This window comes from Triticum urartu, chromosome 7 (genome assembly GCF_003073215.2).
Source record: "Triticum urartu cultivar G1812 chromosome 7, Tu2.1, whole genome shotgun sequence".
NCBI lineage: Eukaryota > Viridiplantae > Streptophyta > Magnoliopsida > Poales > Poaceae > Triticum > Triticum urartu.
The window spans coordinates 557,728,720-557,738,243 of record NC_053028.1 but is presented as its reverse complement, the minus strand read 5'-3'; positions in this window follow the sequence as shown (position 1 = coordinate 557,738,243).

Here is a 9,524-nt window from a genome sequence, read left to right as displayed (position 1 = left end):
CCCTTGTCTTGCGCTTCGCAATGGCCGAGACGCGGTCGGATGATCTGAGGCAGCGCGCGCGGTGGTGGATGTACCATTCCGCCACCATGTCGTGCCCGCACCCAGATCCATTCCGCATTGCCTCCAGGATGCAGCGCGTCAATGACGTCCTCCTTGCCCGTCCCGCGCTGGTCAAAACCGCCTATTTGGACCGCTTCAAGCCCGAGCTGCTCGTCCACGACAACGTCTCTGACGCCGAATCCTCCTCCGACGCCGAATCCTCCGATGACTCCGACTCTGACTCTGGCTAGAAGTCGGGCAGCGAGTCTTCAGGCGAGGAGGAGATAAAGGTGGTGGTCCTCTCTGATGACGAGCCGGACGAGGTCATGATGTTGGCGCCCGTCGTCGCCGCCAACGAGGGCGACAGGGACCTTCCCATTGACGTGGAGCTGCTGTTAGAGGTGCCTAACATTGTCAAGTAGGAGGTGGTGGAGGGGCAAGCATAGGATGGCTCGAAGAAGAGGAAGAAGCCCATGAAGAATCAAGTTGCAGGGGAGGTGCACCGCTCCCATGAAGAAGCAGCTCAATAACTGAACATCTAAAAAATGTAGAACTGAAGATGAAGTAGTTAGGTATGCTGAGTAGCATCAAGTTTCAGCATACACTACAAAAAAAGACACATCCGTGACATTTTGGGCCGAACGAAATTTTTCTGTCATACTTATGACACTTCTATGACGATAATTGTGACAAAACCCGGTATCATCATAGATGTGGTGGGGTCCTACTTCTATGATAGAAAATGGGCTTTTCATCCTGGGCAGGCCGGAGACACAGCTGCATGACATTCTTTGGGCCGTCCATGACGGAAAATACCATGGTAGAAGTGAGGGCGAGGAAAATATCGGGGTGTTCCCGGTTACGGTGGGTGGTCAGGGCCGAGCGATGCGTGTTTCTCTTGTACACGCACGCGCGTGGGTGCGAGGCGTTGGGCTCTAACTGAACCCGAGCGAGGCGTTGGGCTCTAACTGAACCCGAGCAAGGCATTGGGCTCTAACTGAACCCGAGCGATTGCACTGCCGGCTACGCGTTACTGAACCCGAGCGATTGATCGATGGCTGTTAACTGAACCCGATCGAGCAATTCCTTCACTACTGCTGCTAACTGAAGCCGATCGACGCTGCCTCTGGATGAACAATGAGCATTCCTGGGGGGGATTTGGATGAACAGTTCCCGGTGGGGGTGGATGAACAGGACCCCGTGGTGTTGCCTCTGGATGAACAGGACCCCGATCGATCGAGCCGGTTGGGGCTGGATGAACAGGATCCTGTGGAGGGCTGGATGAACAGTACCACCCCGTGGAGGGCAGGATGAACAGTAGACGGTGGAGGGCTGGATGAACAGTACTGTTGGGGATCGTAGCAGAAATTTAAAATTTTCTACGCATCACCAAGATCAATCTATGGAGTAATCTAGCAATGAGGGGAAGGAGAGTGCATCTACATACCCTTGTAGATCGCTAAGCGGAAGCGTTCAAGTGAACGGGGTTGATGGAGTCGTACTCGTCGTGATCCAAATCACCGATGATCCTAGCGCCGAACGGACGGCACCTCCGCGTTCAACACACGTACGAAATGGAGACGTCTCCCACGCCTTGATCCAGCAAGGAGGAGGGAGAGGTTGAGGAAGAGAGTCCAACAGCAGCATGACGACGTGGTGGTGATGGAGTGGCAGTTCTCCGGCAGGACTTCGCCAAGCTCACGCGGAGGAGGAGAGGTATTGGAGGGGAGGGGCTGCGCCAGGTTCAAGGGTGTGGCCGCCCTCCCACCCCTCCACTATTTATAGGTGGGGAGAGAGGGGGGCGGCCCCCCTAGATCCCATCTAGGGTTGGGGGCGACGGCCAAGGGGGGGAGGAGTGCCTCCCAAGTCAAGTGGAGGCCCTCCCCTTTAGGGTTTCCCCTCTCCCATGCCCATGGGCCTTGGGGGGGCTGGTGCCCTTGGCCCATTAAGGTTAGAGCGCCCCCCTACAGCCTATGCTGCTGTATTGGACGTGGTGGAACATTTTCCGGACCTCCGGAATCCTCCGGAACCTTTCGGAAGCTTCCCGGTACAATACCGGAAAAAACCAAACTTTTCCCGGAACCCGAACAACAACTTTCCATATATAAATCTTTACCTCCGGACCATTCTAGAACTCCTCGTGACGTCCGAGATCTCATCCGGGACTCTGAACAACATTCGGTAATCACATACAAGTCTTCCTAATAACCCTAGCGTCATCGAACCTTAAGTGTGTAGACTCTACGGGTTCGGGAACAATGCAGACATGACCGAGACAACTCTCCGGCCAATAACCAACAGCGGGATCTGGATACCCATGTTGGCTCCCACATGTTCCACGATGATCTCATCGGATGAACCACGATGTCGAGGAATCAATCAATCCCGTATTCAATTCCCTTTGTCTATCGGTATGGTACTTGCCCGAGATTCGATCGTCGGTATCCCGATACCTTGTTCAATCTCGTTACCGGCAAGTCTCTTTACTTGTTCCGTAACACATCATCCCGTGATCAACTCCTTGGTCACATTGTGCACATTATGATGATGTCCTACCGAGTGGGCCCAGAGATACCTCTCCGTTTACACGGAGTGACAAATCCCAGTCTCGATTCGTGCCAACCCAACACACTTTCGGAGATACCTGTAGTGAACCTTTATAGCCACCCAGTTACGTTGTGACGTTTGGCACACCCAAAGCACTCCTACGGTATCCGGGAGTTGCACAATCTCATGGTCTAAGGAAATGATACTTGACATTAGAAAAGCTTTAGCATACGAACTACATGATCTTTGTGCTAGGCTTAGGATTGGGTCTTGTCCATCACATCATTCTCCTAATGATGTGATCCTGTTATCAACGACATCCGATGTCCATGGTCAGGAAACTATAACCATCTATTGATCAACGAGCTAGTCAACTAGAGGCTTACTAGGGACATGGTGTTATCTATGTATCCACACATGTATCTGAGTTTCCTATCAATACAATTCTAGCATGGATAATAAACGATTATCATGAACAATGAAATATGATATAATAATAACTAATTTATTATTGCCTCTAGGGCATATTTCCAACAAGTACCCCATGGAGGGGTGGTTGAACATGAGCCTGTGGAGAGGGCTGGTTGAACAGTAGCCGGTGGAATAGCGCGCGGTGGAGGCTGGATGAACAGGAGCCCGTAGATGAACAGTCGCAGGTGGAGGCTGGAGGAGGTCGACGGTGGATGAACAGTAGCCCGTGGAGGCTAGAGGGGGTCGACGGTGGAGATGAACAGTATCCCGTGGAGTCCCGTTTTGCGGTACGCCACACCCCTCCTGTCGGGGATATACCCCGCGGTATGACCCGGCCGGAAATATGACCCATCCGGACTTGGCAGTTTACTTGAGACCCGGCTGATACTTGGCGATTCACTGGCGACCCGCCCTGACTTGGCGATTTACAAGCAACCCGCCTGAACATTATGACTCACTAGTGACCCGGCGGGCAGGTCAGACGGATGACAATGCCCAAGGCCCAGAAGGCCGGTTCATGTTAATGGTGGGCCGGTTTATGAGGAAAGCACGAGGAATATTCTCGTACAAAGGAAGCAAGACTAGGACTCCACTTGTAATAAAGTAATCCTAATCCAACTAGGACTAGTCATTTAACCCACCCCTTCAACATATATAAGGAGGGGCAGGGCTCCCCAACAGGGGGGGGGCAAGTTTCCACAAGTTAGGTTTAGACAGACAAATCAATAGCTCTCGAGATAGAGCACCCTTGTAATCGTGATCATCATCATCAATATCAATGAAGCAGGATGTAGGCTTTTACTTCCATCATGAGGGGCCGAACCTGGGTAAAACCTTGCGTCTCTTGTCTCACTCAACCCCTCTCAAGCTACCGCATAGATGCGTTGGCCTCACGACTAAGTCCTCACACTAGGACATCTGCCGTGACAATTCCACGACAGTTGACGCCCACCGTGAGGCTTGCGCACGGTGGTGTTGAGTTCTTGAAGAGATCTCTCACAGGGATTGAGAAGTTCATAATTTCTGAATGAAGAAGAGCCGGTTGGAAAAGATCTGCATTAATTTCGAGTTCATCAGTCCAAATTCATGGTTTGGAAGATTTAAGGAAAATTAGGGTTGCATCAGATGCGCTGCCGCTGCTACAAGTCGAAGACCTATCCGAGATTGATCAGCGCAAGGATCAAATCGCAGAGACCACCAAAAAAAGTCTAATCGTACTGCTCCCTGGCGTAAAGACCGAGTCGTGCAGAGTCAAGTTGCACTTTTTATATATCCGTTTGCTACAAGGAGAGGCAAATCTACAAAGGCACAAGTTTCCAGGCTAATTATGGCCTAACAGTTCATCTCACATGAAGGACTAGGCCGTGATTCACTATTATTCAATTGCCAAAGCCATGTTCGGTCTGCTCACAAAGTTCAAGATAAACAAAAAAAAGAGGGGGCCTCGAGGCAACGACCCGGACCTCGCTATCGTTGCAGCCGCCGTCTCCGCCTCAATGTGCTTTTCTCGCGTCGGATTCGTCCGGCCGTACGCACTTCGCCTCGGATTCGCCCGACCGACTCGGACTATAAGCCGCCCCGACCGCCGTCACTTCAGACTCGTTCATCCTTGGCCGTGTCCGAGCCGTTGTCGCGCCACCTCCGTCCTGATCCGCTGTCGAGGCCCGCCGTTGCCTCTACGGCCGTGGTCTGCCGCGGTTTCCGTTGTCTGAGCTGCGGCCCTCGCATGAGCCGCCGGTCGCCTTCATGGTGCGTCTGTTTCTGCCGTGACGAGAGCCGCCGCCCGTGAGCCGCCGCCTTCGTCCGCCTTGAAACTACTGGCCCCGAGTCGCCGCTTCTACTGACCTCCGCCAAGCCGCCGCCTTCTGCCGGCGCTATGGTCATGACTGCACCCCGGGACGCTATGCCCCGCCTTTGCTGCCTCCACCCCCACTGCAGCTCATCTTCACCTGAGTCGCCTCCGCCGTGGCCGTGCCTGTGGGGCGCCGCCATGGTTTGCCTCTGTTTCCGCATTGCCTCCATCTTCAACCCGGCCTGTCGCCTGCCGTTGCCACGGTCGTATTTGTTTCAACTCGCTTCCTCGATTGTTTACGCGCCGAGCCGCTGACCACCGTTGTCATCTTGCCAGCCTCGCTCCAGCCCCTGGCCTCGCACCAAGTTCAGTCGCCGTTTCACTGAATCACCAGCGCTTCTCTACCGTAACTGCCTCCAAGTTGCTGGCCGAATCCTCACCGCCTACTCCAAGCAGATCAGTCCAAGGCTATAAAAAAGAAGGGAAAGGAGGACGGTGGTCGTTGGTTGTATCAGGAGTGACAAACACCACATCTCATAAGGGAAACAGCAGAAGATCAACGCTACTGGCGTGGTGTGCCATGGATTACTTTGGACTTGTTAAAAAAGGGATTGTCTCCCCACGTGGAGGCCTCAATCATTATAGGCATTTGAAGACAAGAGAGCCACTATTACTAGTCCTCTCAACATGGCATGACTTCCAAGATCAATTCTTTTAAAAAACAAAAGCAGTTTAAAAAACAAAAGCAGTATTATACATTATCCAGCATTAGCATCCGCGTTCGTCCGACAAAAAATATCTCTTGTGATATCCCTCCTATCTGTTTTATCTATAATACAATAATCTATCTATAAACAGTTACTCTGACTTGCAACATTTTTATGCAGGGCAATTATTTATGACAAAAGGTGTTATTATACCATGGATATGGGGCGCATCAACATCATTCTATACTGACGTTCATCCATGATGCGCTGATTAAACGGACGTGCGTAAACCGCCGCCTGTGCCACTCGGTCTACATCAACATGATCCGGCTTACTGCACCTGCGATTGATTAGTCCATCCATGCTGGTTTACAACGCTGTGGCCGACTTGTCTGTCTATGCCGCCTCTGATGTTGCGGTCGTCTTTACCGTCCATTTATCACGATCTGGTCTACATCAGCACACCGGGCCGCACCTGTGTGCACAAGTAGCTTAAACGAGGGCATGCAAGTCGCCGCTCCTGCTGCCCAGTCTATTACAACAACTCTGAAGAAGGTCATAGTGTCAGCCTCTGCCTCCACCATATGGTTTATTGGATAGGCGTCCAAGTCACCGCCACTACATTTTTGTTAAACAACCAGCTGGGATGAACCTCTCGCCGGATTACTGACACAAATCATACGAAGTCATTTATAAACCGCCACGACCGACCTCAAGTTTTCGTGGATTCATATTGCGTTATCAACGCCAAGGATATACAATGAGTGTTGCGAAGATCATTAATTCGCTGTCGTGCTTCCAGCTTCAACATATGACAACATTCTTTTGTTCAGCAATATGCCGGTTTATATCATGGTCAAGCATGGAGAGTCTCAAGCCAACTCCTCGAGCAGTCTTAAGACTCGGGGGCTATGATGAGATGACTTAGCAAATATTGTGAGATTTAAGACTCCGGGTCATTGGAGGGAAGATAACCCGGTCCCGGAGGCTACGGCTATGTTGATAAAAATTTAAAAGCCGTCAGAAAATTTCCGGCTTAAAAAATATATGACAAATACAAAATCACGGCTCAATGAAGCAGTTCTGGGTCATCAGAAAGGATTCCGGTTCAAAATCCGGTTCAAGAGACATCTCTCTCCCATAAAGTGTTGAAGCTCTCAAATATCCGGTTTAAAATCCAGCTCAAGCGAAGTCAGTCTCACTGAAGCTCTCAAATGTCCGGTTTACAATCCGGTTCAAGAGAAATCTGTTCTCCCACAAAGCTCTTAAGCTCTCAAATCCAATTTAAGAATTTCTGGAATTAATCTCTTGCAAGTTCGAGTTTAAAGGCCATCAGAAAGTTTTCGGTTGAGAACGAAGATTCTGGTTTAAAATCCAGTTCAAGGGAAAGATGTCTCCCACAAAGCTTTGAAGCTCTCAATATTCGGTTTAACATCCGGTTCAAGAAGAAGTTATCTCTTGCAAAAAAATTAAAGATTGCCAAAGAGAACTTGCTGCCATGATGCGCGGTTCAAACATGGGCATCCTGCCTTATTGGTTTATCATATTATTGATCATTTGGGGGCTTCCTGCTTGTTGATCATAGTTGTGACTACCCTATTAATACGGCTATCAAGCCAATATTATCATAAGAGCACAACTCTGGTTACTTCGGTAATCCGTCTATCAAGCCAATATTATCATAAGGAGCCAAAGAGAGTCTGTTGCACAGCACAGCTCAAACATAGGTACCCCTTGAGCACAGCTCACAATATCACTTGGGGCTATGTGTTCGAACCATACTTTACACCTCTTGATAGGCATAAGGCCACCAGGGAAATCACTTGGGGGCTATGTGTTCGAACCATAGTTACACCTCTTTATAGGCATAAGGCCACCACGGAAATCACTTGGGGGCTTGGTCATATTCGAACCATAGCTACACCTTTTTGATAGGAAATAGGGCCACCAGGGAAATCACTTGGGGGCTTGGTCGTATTCGAACCATAGCTACACCTCTTGATCGGCGCAATGCCACAATTATGACTACTTGGGGGCTCTGGTCGTATCCAAACTATAGCTTAAACCCTCTTGGTCATACACATACATCATCATATATTGCGCCATACATTGCATCATCATTATATCATCATAGCATGTATCATATGGGCACGGATATACCGGTTTATATGGCAGGAATTGGTTTTCAAACCGAGTTATATTATTCAAATCTTCAAATAGCCAACATGGCTAGATTTTATTATGGTTATCAATAACCAGTATTATGATTAATGTTTTCAAAGTCGCTTTAGCGCAATGGCTATCATATTATCAATGGATATGATTTATTCTACAATTGAAGGAATAGTCTCGAGTTGCTGCATGCTTACAACCTGGCACTTGGGGGCTACATTATTCAAGTTGAGATTATATCAAATATGCAAGTCTCATGTCGCTGCAAGCATGCACCATGACACTTGGGGGCTAATGCAAAGTCATTTTTATTGGCCTTATTAAAGACCCGACTAATCACATCATAATGAGCCGCCCCTTGGGGGCTACCAATTGCTCCTATCAATCATTCAAGGTACACAAGTCTTAATACATTATATTCAAGGGTCTACTGCTCAGTTGGTAAAGCACAAAGCTCTTAACCTTGTGGACGTGGGTTCAAGCCCCATGGTGGAGTTACATCATATGATGTTATTTTCAATGAAGCATGAACATATTTATAAAGTCCATGCTCATTACTGCATAATCACCCGGCCCTTGGGGGCTACACTGGTTGAAGTTTTTTGAGCATCAGGCAATTACAAGTCCCAGGTTGCTGCAAGCATGACAACCCGGCACTTGGGGGATACATAATATGGAGTATTCAGTTTTTACTAGTGACTGGGATGAACAACATGGTTTTCTTCAAAAGTGGCAGCATTTATACTGAAGCAAGTCTTAAGCCATCACTTTGTTCTGCTCAAGACTTGGGGGCTATAGGTAATATGGATATAAGGGAGAAAAATCTTCAAATTCTTAGTTTTGACCCTGCGTCAGCAACAATTATGACTCGACATCATTTGTTATAACCCGACAATGATAAACCGACAAGTTTTACATCTTCAACCCGGCTGAAGAATCAGATGAGTATTTCAAAACCAATATTTTTAAACCGGTGCTTTGGAAGCCGATTCAAGTGGATTATTTCTTACAATATTTCTCTACAAGAGACCAATGTGAACAAATTGACTCTGAAGCTGGCTTATTGACCCGGATTTTTTAGAAGAAGAAAATGACAAGAAGTTAAGGATGATCAAGTGTCGGCTTACAAGAATTCTTAACCCGGAACACAATCTGTCAAATTTGTTCTTGTGTTTGTTTTACAGGATCAGTTTAACATGGATAAATCCAAATTAAACTGGGGGCTAATGTCGGGGATATACCCCGTGGTATGACCCAGCCGGAAATATGACCCGACCGGACATGGCAGTTTACTTGAGACCCGGCTGATACTTGGCGATTCACTGACGACCCGCCCTGACTTGGCGGTTTACAAGCAACTCGCCTGAACATTATGACTCACTAGTGACCCGGCGGGCAGGTCAGACGGATGACAAGGCCCAAGGCCCAGAAGGCTGGTTCATGTTAATGGTGGGCCGGTTTATGAGGAAAGCACAAGGAATATTCTCCTACAACGGAAGCAAGACTAGGACTCCACCTGTAATAGAGTAATCCTAATCCAACTAGGACTAGTCATGTAACACGCCCCTTCAACATATATAAGGAGGGGCAGGGCTCCCCAACAGGGGGACAAGTTTTCACAAGTTAGGTTTAGACAGACAAATCAATAGCTCTCGAGATAGAGCACCCTTGTAATCGTGATCATCATCATCAATATCAATGACGCGGGATGTAGGCTTTTACCTCCACCATGAGGGGTCGAACCTGGGTAAAACCTTGCGTCTCTCGTCCCACTCAACCCCTCTCAAGCTACCGTA